Genomic DNA, 19859 nt, shown 5'->3' on the forward strand with positions numbered 1-19859 from the left:
TCAGGTTGTGCGAGCTGGCTGGGGAAATCGCCAACAAGGCGCTGCCCTGGCTCGTTATACTTCCTGCCCATCAGCGCCAACTCTGTAGATTAACTGGGTACAAGAGCATGGAGAAAGCAAGTAGCTGAGCCAATGGGGCCAATTTCATTAGGCAGTTCATCTTCTGTGACTTGAGGACGAGCTACATTGTTTGACAGGAGCAGGAGTTCGATCTACAGTGACCCAGACTTCATATTGTCCTGGGAGTGCCTGCTGCTGTCAATATTCTGTTCTGTCCCACCTTGATGAGCAAGAAAAAAGGAATGAGGTGTCTTTAAATGCCGAATGGCAACTGAGGCTATTCATTTCTGTACAGACTGGAAGTTACACTGCGCTGAGCAAGGCACTTCCTTTATCCAGTTGTCTCAATCAGGTTGACATTACGTAATGTACCGCAGGTAAATTGATGCCCGAGAGAATGTTTCCTTTTAAATGGATGTGTTTAGGCTGCCCATCACTGTCAGCCACTATGTGCAGGTGACACTGACGGAGCTCTAATACTGACCAGGAACTCTTTATCTTTCAGGGACTGGGAGAGAGAGGAAAGGATAAACAGAGAAGTCTGTCTTCATTCAAGATCTACAGCTCAAGACCCTAATGTAAAAAGAGAAGAGATACAACATCAACTGTTCTAATGTGAGTGTCTGCCCTTTACTTTTTCTCCTGGTATATACAGCTTTGTGCCGCAAGTATTACATCCCGACATGTCGATCTCACTCACTCCTGGACAAGTATTACATCCCGACATGTCGATCTCACTCACTCCTGGACAAGTATTACATCCCGACATGTCGATCTCACTCACTCCTGGACAAGTATTACATCCCGACATGTCGATCTCACTCACTCCTGGACAAGTATTACATCCCGACATGTCGATCTCATTCACTCCTGGACAAGTATTACATCCCGACATGTCGATCTCATTCACTCCTGGACAAGTATTACATCCCGACATGGCGATCTCACTCACTCCTGGACAAGTATTACATCCCGACATGTCGATCTCACTCACCCCTGGACAAGTATTACATCCCGACATGTCGATCTCATTCACTCCTGGACAAGTATTACATCCCGACATGTCGATCTCATTCACTCCTGGACAAGTATTACATCCCGACATGGCGATCTCATTCACTCCTGGACAAGTATTACATCCCGACATGTCGATCTCATTCACTCCTGGACAAGTATTACATCCCGACATGGCGATCTCATTCACTCCTGGACAAGTATTACATCCCGACATGTCGATCTCACTCACCCCTGGACAAGTATTACATCCCGACATGGCGATCTCACTCACTCCTGGACAAGTATTACATCCCGACATGTCGATCTCACTCACTCCTGGACAAGTATTACATCCCGACATGTTGATCTCATTCAACCCGGACAAGTATTACATCCCGACATGTCGATCTCACTCACCCCTGGACAAGTATTACATCCCGACATGTCGATCTCATTCACTCCTGGACAAGTATTACATCCCGACATGTCGATCTCACTCACTCCTGGACAAGTATTACATCCCGACATGGCGATCTCACTCACCCCTGGACAAGTATTACATCCCGACATGGCGATCTCACTCACTCCTGGACAAGTATTACATCCCGACATGGCGATCTCACTCACTCCTGGACAAGTATTACATCCCGACATGTCGATCTCACTCACTCCTGGACAAGTATTACATCCCGACATGGCGATCTCACTCACTCCTGGACAAGTATTACATCCCGACATGTCGATCTCACTCACTCCTGGACAAGTATTACATCCCGACATGTCGATCTCATTCACCCCTGGACAAGTATTACATCCCGACATGTCGATCTCATTCACTCCTGGACAAGTATTACATCCCGACATGCCGATCTCACTCACTCCTGGACAAGTATTACATCCCGACATGTCAATCTCACTCACTCCTGGACAAGTATTACATCCCGACATGTCGATCTCACTCACTCCTGGACAAGTATTACATCCCGACATGTTGATCTCATTCACCCCGGACAAGTATTACATCCCGACATGTCAATCTCACTCACTCCTGGACAAGTATTACATCCCGACATGTCGATCTCATTCACTCCTGGACAAGTATTACATCCCGACATGGCGATCTCACTCACTCCTGGACAAGTATTACATCCCGACATGTTGATCTCATTCACCCCGGACAAGTATTACATCCCGACATGTCGATCTCACTCACCCCTGGACAAGTATTACATCCCGACATGTCGATCTCATTCACTCCTGGACAAGTATTACATCCCGACATGTCGATCGCATTCACTCCTGGACAAGTATTACATCCCGACATGGCGATCTCACTCACCCCTGGACAAGTATTACATCCCGACATGTCGATCTCATTCACTCCTGGACAAGTATTACATCCCGACATGTCGATCTCATTCACTCCTGGACAAGTATTACATCCCGACATGTCGATCTCACTCACTCCTGGACAAGTATTACATCCCGACATGTCGATCTCACTCACTCCTGGACAAGTATTACATCCCGACATGTCGATCTCACTCACTCCTGGACAAGTATTACATCCCGACATGTCGATCTCACTCACTCCTGGACAAGTATTACATCCCGACATGTCGATCTCACTCACTCCTGGACAAGTATTACATCCCGACATGTCGACCTCACTCACTCCTGAACAAGTATTACATCCCGACACGTTGACCTCACTCACTCCTGGACAAGTATTACATCCCGACATGTCGATCTCATTCACCCCTGGACAAGTATTACATCCCGACATGTCGATCGCATTCACTCCTGGACAAGTATTACATCCCGACATGTCGATCTCACTCACTCCTGGACAAGTATTACATCCCGACATGTCGATCTCACTCACTCCTGGACAAGTATTACATCCCGACATGTCGATCTCACTCACTCCTGGACAAGTATTACATCCCGACATGTCGATCTCATTCACCCCTGGACAAGTATTACATCCCGACATGTCGATCGCATTCACTCCTGGACAAGTATTACATCCCGACATGTCGATCTCACTCACTCCTGGACAAGTATTACATCCCGACATGTTGATCTCATTCACCCCTGGACAAGTATTACATCCCGACATGGCGATCTCACTCACTCCTGGACAAGTATTACATCCCGACATGTCGATATCATTCACTCCTGGACAAGTATTACATCCCGACATGTCGATCGCATTCACTCCTGGACAAGTATTACATCCCGAAATGTCGATCTCACTCACTCCTGGACAAGTATTACATCCCGACATGTTGATCTCATTCACCCCTGGACAAGTATTACATCCCGACATGGCGATCTCACTCACTCCTGGACAAGTATTACATCCCGACATGTCGATCGCATTCACTCCTGGACAAGTATTACATCCCGAAATGTCGATCTCACTCACTCCTGGACAAGTATTACATCCCGACATGTTGATCTCACTCACCCCTGGACAAGTATTACATCCCGACATGTCGATCTCACTCACTCCTGGACAAGTATTACATCCCGACATGGCGATCTCACTCACCCCTGGACAAGTATTACATCCCGACATGGCGATCTCACTCACTCCTGGACAAGTATTACATCCCGACATGGCGATCTCACTCACTCCTGGACAAGTATTACATCCCGACATGTCGATCTCACTCACTCCTGGACAAGTATTACATCCCGACATGTTGATCTCATTCACCCCTGGACAAGTATTACATCCCGACATGGCGATCTCACTCACTCCTGGACAAGTATTACATCCCGACATGGCGATCTCACTCACCCCTGGACAAGTATTACATCCCGACATGTCGATCTCACTCACTCCTGGACAAGTATTACATCCCGACATGTCGATCTCACTCACTCCTGGACAAGTATTACATCCCGACATGGCGATCTCACTCACCCCTGGACAAGTATTACATCCCGACATGTCGATCTCATTCACTCCTGGACAAGTATTACATCCCGACATGTCGATCTCATTCACTCCTGGACAAGTAATACAACCCGACATGGCGATCTCACTCACTCCTGGACAAGTATTACATCCCGACATGTCGATCGCATTCACTCCTGGACAAGTATTACATCCCGACATGTCGATCTCACTCACTCCTGGACAAGTATTACATCCCGACATGTCGATCTCACTCACTCCTGGACAAGTATTACATCCCGACATGTCGATCTCATTCACTCCTGGACAAGTATTACATCCTGACATGTCGATCGTTTTTGTATTTTGCAATGTGCCATTGATGGGAGTATGGTACAAATCGTACATTACTGAGGTAAAAGTCACTGTGACTCCCACCTTATTGGGTGTGAAGCAACCATATTATCTGGTCCGTTCCAGTGATATGGAACAAGCAACTGACACAGTGATACGGACTCCATTTGAATGTTTCAGCCAGCCAGTTCGAGCCTCCATTGCTTGTTGAACAGCCTAATCTCTGCCGACTCTCGGTTGATCTTGTAGTGATTTGCTAGGGGTTTTACAGTTAATCGGGGAGCCGCAAGCTTTAGAGGGGGGAGAGAGAGTGAGTGAGCGGGTGCACCCTAGTGACTCAAAGAACACACTGTAAGCCATTGTTCCAGATCATTGATGGCAGATGGAGTCAACAGCAGCAAAGAAGCTTGCTGTCTACCTCAGCAAATGTCACTGTTATAAAATAGGTCATGTTCCCCACCCCGATGCCTTTTATTAATCACCATTTTATTACAAGAACGTACAGAAAACAAGGGAAGGTTGCAATGTGTAGGGACAGGACAGAGGGGTGGATCGAGGCAGGGAGAGAAAAAAAATCCACGTCCTAGTGTCCAGTTAATAACTCATTTAACAAGTTGTAGTAGTTTAAAACTGAGGCATTGCAGGGCTTTGACAGGGTGTCAGATTATGTATACACCATCCACTGGGTTGGGAGCAGCCATCGTCAAACCGGCCATTTCCTGCTAACGATCTAGGAGCATAAAGACCAGGAGAGGCAGCCACACGGAGTGTCTCTCCTGGCTAATGTTACGTGACCGGCAAACTTTACATCTTCAAAACCAGTGCTGACTGGACTGTACCCCATCCAGGCACTCAGTGGTTGGTCCGATGTGCACCATTGCTCTGCCAGCCAGCAGGTCAGTCTGGAGGCACTATCACCCTGTGAGAGAGTGCTGTCTGCATGCTGATTAAAGGCCTCGGGGCAATGGAGCTTGACTTAGAAATAAGCACCTTGATTTAAAGCATAACATCTGCGTATTAAAGGCCACAATTGGGGTGAGTAGTGTTAGAAACCAAGTAGAAATGATCTTTCACAAACAAACAATTATTTACACTCGCCTGAGTCACTGCTTCTCATCTTAAAGAGGGAGAATCCAATGAACTGTGGTACTTATATATAAATAAAATATTCATGAAAAGTCTCACTCCACAGTTGTGTCTGCCCTGCAGACTTTATTGAAGAGAGAATACATGTGAGGAGAGTTCTACTAGAGGACAGAGTGGGGGAGGGGGTTTAAGATGGAATATTTTACCTTGGGGACAAATACAAATGTAGATGTTTCTTAATTCGTCCATCTTGATCTTTATTTTACTCATTATTATTATTATTATTGTTCTTTCATTGTCCTTTGATTAGTGAAGATATCATGTGCGGCCCTCTGTCTGTTATTAATGCATGATTTTTTACTATACACTAATTAATGCTGCCAGGGCCTTGCATACAGCCAACATGTATTGTAAGATTGTACAATTCTGTTCAAAATTTCAATGCCTAGTTCGGCGCTGTCTCCCGTTTTCTCTTGATTTGAGAAACCCAGGGTGAAGGTCCAAGGCCCATAGTCCAGGACATCACCAAGGTTCTTGGGGGGGCGGGGGGTAAAAGAGTTAATGGGGAGACCAAGTTAATTAGGAAGTAGTGATTAAGTGAGGCCAAACTCAGGTTTTAAATGACTGATGATTGTAGGAGGGAAGAAAGGCTGAGGATGCAGCGAGGAGGAAGAACATGTAGTGTGGCATATTTAGAGCTTAAGCAGAGCTCAGCAAAACCCAAAGGCCAATGTTGTGTTGACGAGACAGAGAAAGAAAAGAGAGCCTGGGGCATCGGGGGAGGTTGCACGCTAAAGGTGAGAGAGGAATTGCCTATTAGATGACAAATTTCTCTTGTATCCTATTCAGGAGTGCAAGAGATGTTAGCCCCTTCCCAGAAAAGGGAGTAGTATTCAAGTTTTGGATGGACTTGGACTTTGCAGCGAGTTAAGAGTTGATGAGGGTAAGGAAGAGGAAACCAAGCTCCTTTGAAGACCCCTTTATTAATGGAGGAGATGTTGAATTTGGTTTGAGGTCAGAGGAGATAGTGAGGCCAAGAACATCAATAGCTGAAGAATGACTAAGGGTGGAGCCAGTAAAGGTGGAGGGGGGAGCTGTAAGACTTGAAGAAACTGTCTTTGAAGGGTTGGGAGAAACAAGATTTTTATAGAACGGAGCAATTCATTGATAAGAATAAAGAATTAAAGGTCAGAGAAAAGACAATGTACCATCAGGGTGGAAATTAGGTGGAAAGTTATGAGGTACGACGTGGCGAAGGATCACCATTGACCAGAAACTTAACTGGACCAGCCATGTAAATACTGTGGCTACAAGAGCAGGTCAGAGGCTGGGTATTCTGCAGCCAGTGACTCACCTCCTGACTCCCCAAAGCCTTTCCACCATCTACAAAGCACAAGTCAGGAGTGTGATGGAATACTCACCACTTGCCTGGATGAGTGCAGCTCCAACAACACTCAAGAAGCTCGACACCATCCAGGATAAAGCAGCCCGCTTGATTGGCACCCCATCCACCACCCTAAACATTCACCCCCTTCACCACCGGCGCACAGTGGCTGCAGTGTGTACCATCCACAGGATGCACTGCAGCAACTCGCCAAGGCTTCTTCGACAGCACCTCCCAAACCCGCGACCTCTACCACCTAGAAGGACAAGGGCAGCAGGCACATGGGAACAACACCACCTGCACGTTCCCCTCCAAGTCACACACCATCCCGACTTGGAAATATATCGCCGTTCCTTCATCGTCGCTGGGTCAAAATCCTGGATCTCCCTTCCTAACAGCACTGTGGGAGAATCTTCACCACACGGACTGCAGCGGTTCAAGAAGGCGGCTCACCACCACCTTCTCGAGGGCAATTAGGGATGGGCAATAAATGCCGGCCTCGCCAGCGACGCCCACATCCCATGAACGAATACAAAAAAAGGATCAGAAGGAACAGTTCTTGGAGGGGCGTGAAGACGTGGATTGACACTTCGGTTCAATAAATTAGCAACTCTTAGATTCACAAAAGCTCCAAGCAGAGATAAAGTTGCCTCGAGACGTTTCACACTGCTCAAGACAGCAGAAAAACAGGCACGATTGAAACAAGCTGTCGTACCAGAAGTGAGAGGAGGGAAACAGTGAGGCATGAAACCTTCCGTGCCAACTAGAATAACATCAGTTACTTCACTGGCAGTAGTCGAAGGATCAGAAGACTGAAAACTGCTGGACCGGGGAAAGGTCGCAAAGAATTTTCACCCCTTTTTGGCTGTGGCTCACAGTGCAAATGTGGTAGGCCGCTTCACAGACTGCGATTTGTTGCAAGATATTCTGCAAGAGGTACATTTAAGATCGTGCTCGAAGAGGAGGAGAAAAGGTCGAGGAAATTAGCTGAATTACTGGGAGGATCGGGGTTACGGGAAAGCTGATTGACGCACCGTTTAGCAAGACTACGTACTGGGATCAGACTGATCTGGAAATGCAAAAAAAAACCATTCCTGACAGTCTCTGTGAACGAGGCTTTTAGGAGAGGGGACGCTTGAATTGATTGGGTTTTGCTCGAGAAAGATTTGAAAAGTGCTTAAGTGCAGAGTTAGAAGAGTGATGGAGACAGCAGCTGTGGAGTCAGTGGGGTGTGAGAGAGATAGACTTTCAGCCAGAGGAGATTAGAGTCACGTGACTCAAAAGAGCTACAGCGAGCAGCAGAACAAACCTAGCCCGTGGCACCTCGTAGAAGATGTAAGAAGGGGAAAGGTGCAGGAAGAGGTGCTACTTTGGTTTCAGTGAGAAACAAAAGATGAGGATGGGACGACTGGAGAGGCAAATGGATGGAATTGAGATTTGAGGAGAGGCGGCAGAAGTGTAGGTTAAAGTGTGGTGAAGTAGGAACTAGTGTTTATGGTTTTAAGTGTCTCAGCGGTAAGTTATAAATCTCTAGGTGGGCTTTCATATTGTTCTTGATGGAGAGAAGAGAAAGCAAGTGTACAGGACTGTCACCCCTGTAATGTGAAAGGAGGAGGCAGATCACATCTGGTCTGCCATGGGTCCCGTCCGGGGCCCCCCATCCCCACACGAACATCACTGCACAGTGAAGACTCGCAATCCCTGGGGGCAAACTGGCAGTATGACAGTGCCAGGATTCTCACTGGCTGATAGGGCAGCTTCCAAAAGTGCAGCCAAAGGGTTCAGGGCCCTAATGAGCAGGCGCCTTTGACCAAGGCGTCCTCCAGTACGAGCAGCATTCCCATCACTTGGAGCAGTGATGGAGCAGAGGGGAAAGGGGCTGGGAAAGGAGGAGGAGGGGCGGGAAGAGCAGAGGAGGAGGGGAGTGTGGGAAGTGCGGAGGAGGAGGAGGAGAGAGTGGGAAGAGCGGAGGAGGAGGGGAGAGTGGGAAGAGCGGAGGAGGAGGGGAGAGTTGGAAGAGCGGAGGAGGGGAGAGCGGAGGAGGAGGAGGAGAGAGTGGGAAGAGCGGAGGAGGAGGGGAGAGTGGGAAGAGCGGAGGAGGAGGGGAGTGTGGGAAGAGCAGAGGAGCAGGGGAGAGTGGGAAGAGCGGAGGAGAAGTGGAGAGCTGGAAAAGCGGAGGAGGGGGAGCAGGAGGAGCAGAGTAGGAGGGTACAGTGGGAACAGCGGAGGAAGAGGGGAGAGTGGGAAGAGCGGAGGAGGTGCGGAGAGCAGGAAGAGCGAAGGAGGAGGGGAGAGCAGGAAGAGCGGAGGAGGAGGGGAGAGTGGGAAGAGCCATGGAAGAGGGGAGAGTGGGAAGAGCGGAGAAGGAAGGGAGAGTGGGAAGAGCCATGGAGGAGGGGAGAGTGGGAAGAGCGCAGAAGGAAGGGAGAGTGGGAAGTGCGGAGGAAGAGCGGAGAGCAGAGAGAACAGAGGAGGAGGGGAGAGTGGGAAGAGCTGAGGAGGAGGTGAGAGTGGAGGAGGAGGGGAGAGAGAGAAGAGCAGAGGAGGAGGTGAGAGTGGGAAGAGCGGAGGGGATGGGGAGACTGGGAAGAGTGTAGGAGGAAGGTAGAGCGGGAAGAGCGGAGGAGGAGGAGAGAGTGGGAAGAACAGAGGAGTAGGGGAGAGTGGGAAGAGCGGAGGAGAAGGGGAGAGCTGGAAAAGCGGAGGAGGGGGAGCAGGAGGAGCAGAGTAGGAGGGGATAGTGGGAACAGCGGAGGAAGAGGGGAGAGTGGGAAGAGCAGAGGAGGTGCGGAGAGTGGCAAGTGCGGAGAAGGTGCGGAGAGCAGGAAGAGCGGAGGAGGAGAGGAGAGCAGGAAGAGCGGAGGAGGAGGGGAGAGCGGGAAGAGCAAAGGAGGGGAGAGCGATGGACGAGAGGAGAGCAGGAAGAGTGGAAGAGGAGGAGAGAGCGGAGGAGAAGGGGAGAGTGGGAAGAGCGGAGGAGGAGGTGAGAGTGGGAAGAGCGGAGGAGGAAGTGAGAGTCGGAAGAGCGGAGGAGGAGGAGAAAGCGTAGGAGGGGAGAGCGGGATGAGCAGAAGGCGGGAGTGTGGGAAGAGCGGAGGAGGAGGGGAAGAGGAGGGGAGCAGAGGAGGATGGAAGAAAAGGAAGAGCGGAGGAGGAGAGGAGAGCGGGAAGAGCGGAGGAGGAGAGGAGAGCGGGAAGAGCAAAGGAGGGGAGAGCGGTGGACGAGAGGAGAGCAGGAAGAGTGGAAGAGGAGGAGAGAGCGGAGGAGAAGGGGAGAGTGGGAAGAGCGGAGGAGGAGGATGAGAGCGTAGGAGGGGAGAGCGGGATGAGCAGAGGGCGGGAGTGTGGGAAGAGCGGAGGAGGAGGGGAGGGCGGGAAGAGTGGAACAGGAGGAGAGAGCGGAGGAGAAGGGGAGAGTGGGAAGAGCGGAGGAGGAGGTGAGAGTGGGAAGAGCAGAGGAGGAGGAGAAAGCGTAGGAGGGGAGAGCGGGATGAGCAGAGGGCGGGAGTGTGGGAAGAGCGGAGGAGGAGGGGAGGGCAGGAAGAGTGGAAGAGGAGGGGGAGCAGAGGTGGAGGTGAGAGCAGGAAGAGCGGAGGAGGAGAGGAGAGCGGGAAGAGCAAAGGAGGAGGAGAGAGCGGAGGACGAGGGAAGAGCGGGAAGAGTGGAGGAGGAGGGGAGGGCGGAAAGAGCGGAGGAGGAGGGGAGAGCGGGAAGAGTGGAGGTGGAGCGGAGAGCAGGAAGAACGGAGGAGGAGGGGAGAACGGAGGAGGAGGGGAGAGCAGGAAGAGCAGAGGAGGAGGGGAAAGCAGAGGAGGAGGGAAGGTCAGCGGAGGAGGGGAAAGCGGATGAGGAAGGGAGAGCGGAGGAGGAGCGGAGAGTGGAGGAGGAAGGGAGAGCGGAGGAGGAAGGGAGAGCGGAGGAGGAGGATGAGAGCGCGAAGAGCGGAAGAGGAGGGGAGAGCAGGAAAAACGGAGGAGGAGGGGAGAACAGAGGAGGAGGGGCGAGGGGAGGAGGAGGGGAAAGCGGAGGAGGAAGGGAGAGCGGAGGAGGAAGGGAGTGCGGAGGAGGAAGGGAGTGCGGAGGAGGAGGTGAGAGCAGGAAGAGCGGAAGAGGAGGGGAGAGCGGGACAAATGGAGGAGGAGGGGAGAACAGAGGAGGAGGGGAGAGCAGGAAGAGCAGAGGAGGAGGGGAGAGCGGGAAGAGTGGAAAAGGAGGGAAGAGCGGAGGAGGAGGGGAGAGCGGAAAGAGCGGAGCAGAAGGAGAGAGTGGGAAGAGCGGAGGAGGAGGGGAGAGTGGGAAGAGCGGAGAAGGAGGGGAAAGTAGGAAGAGCGGAGGAGAAGGTAAGAGTGGGAAGAGCAGAGGAGGAGAGGAGAGAGGGAAGAGTGGAGGAGGAAGGGAAAGTTGGAAGAGTGGAGGAGGAGAGAGCAGGAAGAGCGGAGGAGGAGAGGAGAGTGGGAAAAGCGGAGGAGGACGAGAGAGTGGAGGCGGAGGGCAGAGAGGAAAGAGCGGAGTGGAGAGCAGGAAGAGCGGAGGAGGAGGGGAGAGCGGGAAGAGTGGAGGAGGAGGGGAGAGCGGGAAGAGTGGAGGAGGAGGAGAGTGCAGGAAGAGCGGAGGAGGAGGGGAGAGTGGGAAGAGTGGAGGAGGAGGAGAGTGCAGGAAGAGCGGAGGAGGAGGGGAGAGTGGGAAGAGCGGAGGAGGAGGGGAGAGTGGGAAGAGTGGAGGAGGAGGGGAGAGTGGAAAGAGCAGAGGAGGAGGAGAGCAGGAAGAGCGGAGGAGGAGGGGAGAGTGGGAAGAGTGGAGGAGGAGGGGAGAGTGCGAAGAAGGGAGGAGGAGGGGAGTTCAGGAAGAGCGAAGGTGGAGGAGAAAGCGGAGGAGGGGAGAGCGGGATGAGCAGAGGGCGGGAGTGTAGGAAGAGCGGAGGAGGGGAGGGCGGGAAGAGCAGAGGAGGAGGGCAAAGCGGGAAAAGCGGAGGAGGTGGGGAGAGTGGGAAGAGTGAAGGAGGAGTTGAGAGTGGAAAGAGCAGTGGAGGGGGGAGAGCGGTGAGAACGGAGTAGGAGGGGAGGGCGGGGAGTGTGGAGGAGGCAGGTAGAGCGGGATGAGTGGATGAGGAGGGGAGAGTGGGAAGAGCGCAGCAGAAAGAGAGAGTGGGAAGAGCGGAGAAGGAGGGAAGAGTGGGAAGAGCGGAGGAGCAGGGGAGAGTGGGAAGAGCGGAGGAGCAGGGGAGAGTGGGAAGAGCGGAGGAGCAGGGGAGAGTGGGAAGAGCGGAGGAGCAGGGGAGAGTGGGAAGAGCGGAGGAGCAGGGGAGAGTGGGAAGAGCGGAGAAGGAGGGGAGAGTGGGAAGAGCGGAGGAGCAGGGGAGAGTGGGAAGAGCGGAGGAGCAGGGGAGAGTGGGAAGAGCGGAGAAGGAGGGGAGAGTGGGAAGAGCGGAGAAGGAGGGGAGAGTGGGAAGAGCGGAGAAGGAGGGGGGAACGGGAAGAGCGGGGTGGCGGAGGAGAGATTTGGAAGAGCGGAGGAGGAGTTGAGAGTGGGAAGAGCGGAGGAGGATTTGCAGAGAGAGGGCAGAGCGCAGCAGGAGGGGAGATTGGAGGTGGAGGGGAGAGCAGGAAGAGAGGAGGAGGAGTGGAGAGTTGACAGAGCGGAGGAGGAGGGGAGAACAGAAGAGGGGGGAGAGCAGGAAGAGCGGAGGAGGGAGGTTGAGCAGAGGAGGTGGGGAGAGCAGGAAGAGCGGAGGAGGAGGGGAGAGTGGGAAGTGCGGAGGAGGAGGGGAGAATGGGAAGAGCGGAGGAGGAGTGCACAGCGGGAAGAGTTGAGGAGGAGGGGAGGGGGAAGAGCGGTGAAAGATGGGAGAGCAGGAAGAGCAGAGGGGGAGCGGAGAGTGGGAAGAGCGGAGGAGCAGGGGAGAGTGGGAAGAGTGGAGGAGGGGGGAGAGTGGGAAGAACAGAGGAGGAGGGGAGAGTGGGAAGAGTAGAGGAGGAGGGGAGAACAGGAAGAGCGGAGGAGGGGGAGAATGTGAAGAGCGGAGGAGGAGGGGAGAGCGGGCAGAGCGGAGGAGCAGGGGAAAGTGGGAAGAGCGGAGGAGGAGGGGAGATTGGGAAGAGCGAAGGAGGAGAGGAGTGTGGGAAGAGCGGAGGAGGAGGGGAGAGCGGGCAGAGCGGAGGAGCAGGGGAGATTGGGAAGATCGGAGGAGGAGAGGAGAGTGGGAAGAGCGGAGGAGGAGGGGAGAGTGGGAAGAGCAGAGGAGGAGGGGAGAGCGGGAAACGCGGAGGAGGGAGGGTGAACAGAGGAGGAGGGGAGAGCAGGAAGAGCTGAGGAGGTGGGGAGAACAGGAAGAGCAGAGGAGGAGGGGAGAGTGGGAAGAGTGGAGGAGGAGGGGAGAGCAGAGGAGTGGAGAGCAGGAAGAGCGGAGGAGGGGGAAGAGCGGACGTGGCGGGGAGAGCGGGAAGAGTGGAGGAGGAGGGAAAGTTGGGAAGAGCGGAGGAGTAGGGGAGAGCGGGCAGAGCGGAGGAGCAGAGGAGAGTGGGCAGAGCGGAGGAGGAGAGGAGAGTGGGCAGAGCGGAGGAGCAGAGGAGAGTGGGCAGAGCGGAGGAGCAGGGGAGAGTGGGAAGAGTGCAGGAGCAGAGGAGAGTGGGCAGAGCGGAGGAGGAGGGGAGAGCAGGCAGAGCGGAGGAGCAGAGGAGAGTGGGCAGAGCGGAGGAGCAGGGGAGAGTGGGAAGAGTGGAGGAGCAGAGGAGAGTGGGCAGAGCGGAGGAGCAGGGGAGAGTGGGAAGAGCGGAGGAGGAGGGGAGAGCAGGCAGAGCGGAGGAGCAGAGGAGAGTGGGCAGAGCGGAGGAGCAGGGGAGAGTGGGCAGAGCGGAGGAGCAGAGGAGAGTGGGCAGAGCGGAGGAGCAGAGGAGAGTGGGCAGAGCGGAGGAGCAGGGGAGAGTGGGCAGAGCGGAGGAGGAGGGGAGAGCAGGCAGAGCGGAGGAGCAGAGGAGAGTGGGCAGAGCGGAGGAGCAGAGGAGAGTGGGCAGAGCGGAGGAGCAGGGGAGAGTGGGCAGAGCGGAGGAGGAGGGGAGAGCAGGCAGAGCGGAGGAGCAGGGGAGAGTGGGAAGAGCGAAGGAGGAGGGGAGAGTGGGCAGAGCGGAGGAGGAGGGGAGAGCAGGCAGAGCGGAGGAGCAGGGGAGAGTGGGAAGAGCGAAGGAGGAGGGGAGAACAGGAAGAACAGAGGAGGAGGGGAGAATGTGAAGAGTGGAGGAGGAGAGGAGAGCAGGAAGAGTGGAGGAGGAGGGGAAAGTGGGAAGAGTGGAGGAAGAGAGGAGAGCAGGAAGAGCGGAGGAGGAGGGGAGGGAGGGAAGAGTGGAGGAGGAGGTGAGAGCAGAGGAAGAGGGGAGAGCAGGAAGAGTGGAGGAGGGGGATGAGCAGAGGAGGAGGGGAGAGCGGGAAGAGTGGAGGAGGAGGGGAGAGTGGGAAGAGTGGAGGAAGAGAGAAGAGCAGGAAGAGCGGAGGAGGAAGGGAGGGAGGGAAGAGCGGGGGATGAGGCGAGAGCAGAGGAAGAGGGGAGAGCAGGAAGAGCGGAGGAGGGGGGAAAGTTAGGAAGAGTGGAGGAGGAGGGGAGAGGAGAAAGTGTGGAGGAGGAGGGGAGAGTGGGAAGAGTAGAGGAGCAGGGGAGAGCGGGAAGAACAGAGGAGGAGGGGAGAGCAGGAAGTGTGGAGGAGGGAGGGTGAACAGAGGAGGAGGGGAGAGCAGGAAGTGTGGAGGAGGGAGGGTGAACAGAGGAGGAGGGGAGACCAGGAAGAGTGGAGGAGGGAGGGTGAACAGAGGAGGAGGGGAGAACAGGAAGAGTGGAGGAGGAGGGGAAGGTCCGACGAGGAGAGGAGGTGTTGTGCGCTGGAAGAGCGGAAGAGGCAGGTTGAACAGAGGAGGGTTAAGTGGGAAGAGCGGAGGAGGAGAGGAGAGTGGGAAGATCGGAGGAGGAGAGGAGAGTGGGAAGAGCGGAGGAGGAGAGGAGAGTGAGAAGAGCGGAGGAGGAGAGGAGAGTGGGAAGAGCGGAGGAGGAGAGGAGAGTGAGAAGAGCGGAGGAGGAGAGGAGAGTGGGAAGATCGGAGGAGGAGAGGAGAGTGGGAAGAGCGGAGGAGGAGAGGAGAGTGGGAAGAGCGGAGGAGGAGAGGAGAGTGGGAAGAGCGGAGGAGGAGAGGAGAGTGGGAAGATCGGAGGAGGAGAGGAGAGTGGGAAGAGTGGAGGAGGAGAGGAGAGTGGGAAGAGCGGAGGAGGAGAGGAGAGTGGGAAGAGCGGAGGAGGAGAGGAGAGTGAGAAGAGCAGAGGAGGAGAGGAGAGTGGGAAGAGCGGAGGAGGAGAGGAGAGTGAGAAGAGCGGAGGAGGAGAGGAGAGTGGGAAGAGCGGAGGAGGAGGGGAGAGTGAGAAGAGCGGAGGAGGAGAGGAGAGTGGGAAGAGCGGAGGAGGAAGGGAGAGTGGGAAGAGCGGAGGAGGAGAGGAGAGTGGGAAGAGCGGAGGAGGAGAGGAGAGTGGGAAGAGCGGAGGAGGAGAGGAGAGTGGGAAGATCGGAGGAGGAGAGGAGAGTGGGAAGATCGGAGGAGGAGAGGAGAGTGGGAAGAGCGGAGGAGGAGGTGAGAGTGGGAAGAGCGGAGGAGGAGAGGAGAGTGGGAAGAGCGGAGGAGGAGGTGAGAGTGGGAAGAGCGGAGGAGGAGAGGAGAGTGAGAAGAGCGGAGGAGGAGAGGAGAGTGGGAAGAGCGGAGGAGGAGAGGAGAGTGGGAAGAGCGGAGGAGGAGGGGAGAGTGGGAAGAGCGGAGGAGGAGGGGAGAGTGGGAAGAGCGGAGGAGGAGAGGAGAGTGAGAAGAGCGGAGGAGGAGAGGAGAGTGGGAAGAGCGGAGGAGGAGAGGAGAGTGGGAAGAGCGGAGGAGGAGAGGAGAGTGAGAAGAGCGGAGGAGGAGAGGAGAGTGGGAAGAGCGGAGGAGGAGAGGAGAGTGAGAAGAGCGGAGGAGGAGAGGAGAGTGGGAAGAGCGGAGGAGGAGAGGAGAGTGGGAAGAGCGGAGGAGGAGGGGAGAGTGGGAAGAGCGGAGGAGGAGAGGAGAGTGGGAAGAGCGGAGGAGGAGAGGAGAGTGGGAAGAGCGGAGGAGAGGAGAGTGGGAAGAGCGGAGGAGGAGAGGAGAGTGAGAAGAGCGGAGGAGGAGAGGAGAGTGGGAAGAGCGGAGGAGGAGAGGAGAGTGGGAAGAGCGGAGGAGGAGGGGAGAGTGGGAAGAGCGGAGGAGGAGAGGAGAGTGGGAAGAGCGGAGGAGGAGGGGAGAGTGGGAAGAGCGGAGGAGGAGGGGAGAACAGGAAGAGCGGAGGAGGAGAGGAGAGTGGGAAGAGCGGAGGAGGAGGGGAGAACAGGAAGAGCGGAGGAGGAGTGGAGAGAGGAGGAGGAGAGGCGTGGGCAGAGCATTGGGGGGACGCAATTTGCAGAGTCAAGGCGGAAAGAGTGGAGGGGAAGAGCATGGGAGAAAATTGGATAAAGGCCTGATTAACCAGAAGGGATGGAGGGGAGCAAAATTCAAGAATGTGATTATAAGTGTGAAAATGGAGAGGGGGAAAGAGAGCCTTTAAAATAAAGGTCTAGTAACCTGCCAGGACACTGGAACCTCCTTGTTGGACTTGGCAGTGTCTATCAGATTTGGGAGTTGTACCATACGCCCACAATCCAAGATAGATAAATGCAGAGAAGGGCATGATTTATTTCCAAAGTGAGAGCTATTTGACTCTAATTAGACTAAACACAATGTCTTGTTTGTGTCACTGTGCGATCTCCACCCTCTCTGATCGTTACTCAGCTCTCCTACAGCACTGGAATTTTGAGGTTTCTTCATTTCCCCCTTTCCTGATTTATTTCAGATTCCCCCCCAACCAGCAGTGGGGAGTTACCACTGAACCCCAGGACTTGGACTCACCACACAGGCTGGTCCCTGGCGGACGGGAAGAAACAAAACACACACTCGCTGCCGCCAATAAACCTTCCCCCTCTGCACATCCCATCTGCAACATTCAGGCCCTACTTTGCGAGAAGTAATGAGAGGTTAGAACTGTCAGGAAAGATTGAACAGCCTGGGGCTCTTTTCTCTAGAAAAGAGAAGGCTGAGGGGTGACCTATGAGAGGTCTTTAAGATAATGAAAGGGTTCGATAGGGTAGACATGGAGAAAAAGTTTCCACTTTTGGGGAGTCCAAAACTAGGGGTCATAAATACAAGATAGTCACTAATATATTCCAATCAGGAATTCAGGAGAAACTTCTTTACCCAGAGAGTAGTGAGAATGTAGAACTCGCTCCCACAAGGAGTAGTTGAGGCGAATAGCATAGATACATTTAAGGGGAAGCTAGATAAACACATGAGGGAGAAAGGAATAGAAGGATATGCTGATAGGGTGAGATGAAGTAGGGAGGGAGGAGGGTCATGTGGGGCATAAACGCCGGCATAGACCAGTTGGGCCGAATGGCCTGTTTCTGTGCTTTTCTATGTAATTCTATGAAAGCCATAAAAGCAGAAAAAAATAGGGAAGAGAGAAACAAGGTGAGAACTGAACATGTGACAAAAAAAGTAAAAACGAGGAAGTAGTTGAGTGAGCCATAGTCTAATCGAGGTGGTTAAGATGATTAAAGGATTTGATAGGATGGAGAGAGAGAAACTATTTCCTCTGGTGGGAGAGTCCAGAGCAAGGGGGCATAACCTTAAAATTAGAGCTAGGCCGGTCAGGGGTGATGTCAGGAAGCACTTCTTCACACAAAGGGTAGTGGAAATCTGGAACATTCTCCCGCAAAAAGCTGTTGAGACTGGGGGTCAATTGAAAATTTCAAAACTGAGATTGACAGATTTTTGTTAGGTAAGGGTATTAAAGGGTTACGGAAGCAAGGCGGGTAGATGGAGTTAAGATACAGATCAACCACGATCTAATTGAATGGCGGAACAGACTCGACAGGCTGAATAGCCCACTCCTGTTCCTACATTCTTATTTCCAGCTGGGGAGTAAGTCAGGTTAGAAAGGTTTTAAAACACATGACCTAGGAAAGTGTTGAGGTTTAGAGAACTAATATGGAGCTTTTTTTTTAAGAGTGACTTAATTGAAATAGGTCACCTTAAAGACGATACAAAGATAGGTGGAAAAGCAAGTTGCGATGAGGACACAAAGTGTCTGCAAAGGGATATTGACAGGTTCAGCGAATGGGCAAAAATTTGGCAGATGGAATATAATGTGGGAAAATGTGAAGTCATCCACTTTGGGAGGAAAAATAAAAAAGCAAATTATTATTTGAATGGAGAAATACTACAAAATGCTGCGGTACAGAGGGATCTGGGTGTCCTCGTACATTAAACGCAAAATGTCAACACACAGGTGCAGCATGTAATCCGGGAAGGCAAATGGAATACTGGCCTTTATTTCTAGGGGGATGGAGTATAAAAGCAGGGAAATCATGCTACAACTGTACAGGGTGCTGGTGAGACCACACCTGGAGTACTGTGTACAGTTCTGGTGCCCTTATTTAAGGAAGGACATACTTGCATTGGAGGCAGTTCAGAGAAGGTTCACTAGGTTGATTCCTGGTATGGAAGGGTTGTCTTATGAGGAAAGATTGAACAGGTTGGGTCTGTACTCATTGGAGTTTAGAAGAATGAGAGGAGATCTTATTGAAACATAAGAGATTCTGAGGGGACTCGATAGGGTAGATGCTGAGGGGATGTTACCCCTCATGGGGGAATCTAAGACTAGGGGGCATAGTCTCAGAATAAGGGGTCACCCGTTTAAGGTGGAAATTAGGAGGAATTTCTTCTCCCAGAGGGTTGTGAATCTTTAGAATTCTTTACCCCAAAAAGCTATGGAGGCTGAGTCATTGAATACATTCAAGGCTGAGTTAGACAAATTTTTGATCAGCAAGGTCGTCAAAGGATATGGGGAAAGGGCAGGAAAGTGGGGATGAGGTAAAAATCAGATCAGCCGTGATCTCATTAAATGGGGGAGCAGGCTCGAGGGGCCGAATGGTCTACTCCTGCTCCTATCTCTTATGGTCTTATAATCTTATTAAGAATAACAAACAACAAATAAACCAAATCTGAGAAAAGCATTCATGCACAAAGAAAGAACTTGCATTTATATGGAGCCTTTCACAACCTCAGGATGTCCCAAAGCGCTTTACAACCAATGAAGTACTTTTCAAGTGTAGTCACTGTTGTAATTTAGGAAACACAGCAGCCAATTTGCACACAGCAAGATCCCACAAACAGCAATGAGAAAAATGACCAGGTAATCTATTTAAGGGACAAATATTGGCCAGGACACTGGGAGAACTCCCCTACTCTTCTTCAAAATAGTGCCATGGGATCTTTAACGTCCACCTGAGAGGGCAGACGGGGCCTCGGTTTAACATCTCATCCGAAAGATGGCAGCTCCAGCAGTGCAGCACTCCCTCAGTACTGCACTGGAAGTGTCAGTGTGGAATATGTGCTCAAGTCTTGTGGTGTGGGGCTTGAATCCACAACCTCCTGACTCAGAGGCAAGAGTGCTACCACCGAGCCACGTCTGACACCTAAAAAAGTAAGGAGTCTTACAACACCAGGTTATAGTCCAACAGTTTTATTTGAAAATCACAAGCTTTCGGAGGCTTTCTCCTTCATCAGGTGAGTGTCCTCTGACGTGTTAGCCTGACATCAGCAGTCTACAACTTTCCTCCTCACTATCAACCACACAGCCAATTCAGGTGACCTGACGAAAGAGAAAGCCTCCGAAAGCTTGTGATTTTCAAATAAAACTGTTGGACTATAACCTGGTGTTGTCAGACTCCTTACTTTTGTCCACCCCAGTCCATCACCGGCATCTCCACATCATGAGTGCAGGCAATTGGGACTAGCTTAGTGGTATAAACTGGGCGACATGGACATGTTGGGCCGAAGGGCCCGTTTCCATGTTGTAAACTTCTATGATTCTATGATTCTATGACTACCTAAAAAAGTAGCAACTGACAAACAAAGCAAGAGTCAGAAATAGAAATGAGAAAGAAAAAAAAGTAAAAACAAGTCAAGTAGTTGAAAGAAAAGCATCTAATGGGCCTCA

The 19859-nt window shown here is 52.6% G+C and overlaps 1 protein-coding gene across 1 annotated transcript in view; it reads left to right on the plus strand.

Annotated features, from left to right (window-relative positions):
* Positions 1 to 608: 608 nt before the first annotated feature.
* Positions 609 to 19859, plus strand: part of LOC137325068 (protein FAM163A-like) — a 30999-nt gene continuing 11748 nt past the window's right edge. Inside the window, exon 1 of the mRNA XM_067989763.1 lies at positions 609 to 675. The gene's annotated coding sequence lies outside the window, so the exon portion shown is untranslated. The remainder of the gene's footprint in view (positions 676 to 19859) is intronic.

Source organism: Heptranchias perlo, chromosome 9 (assembly GCF_035084215.1).
Source record: "Heptranchias perlo isolate sHepPer1 chromosome 9, sHepPer1.hap1, whole genome shotgun sequence".
NCBI classification, from domain to species: Eukaryota; Metazoa; Chordata; class Chondrichthyes; order Hexanchiformes; family Hexanchidae; genus Heptranchias; species Heptranchias perlo.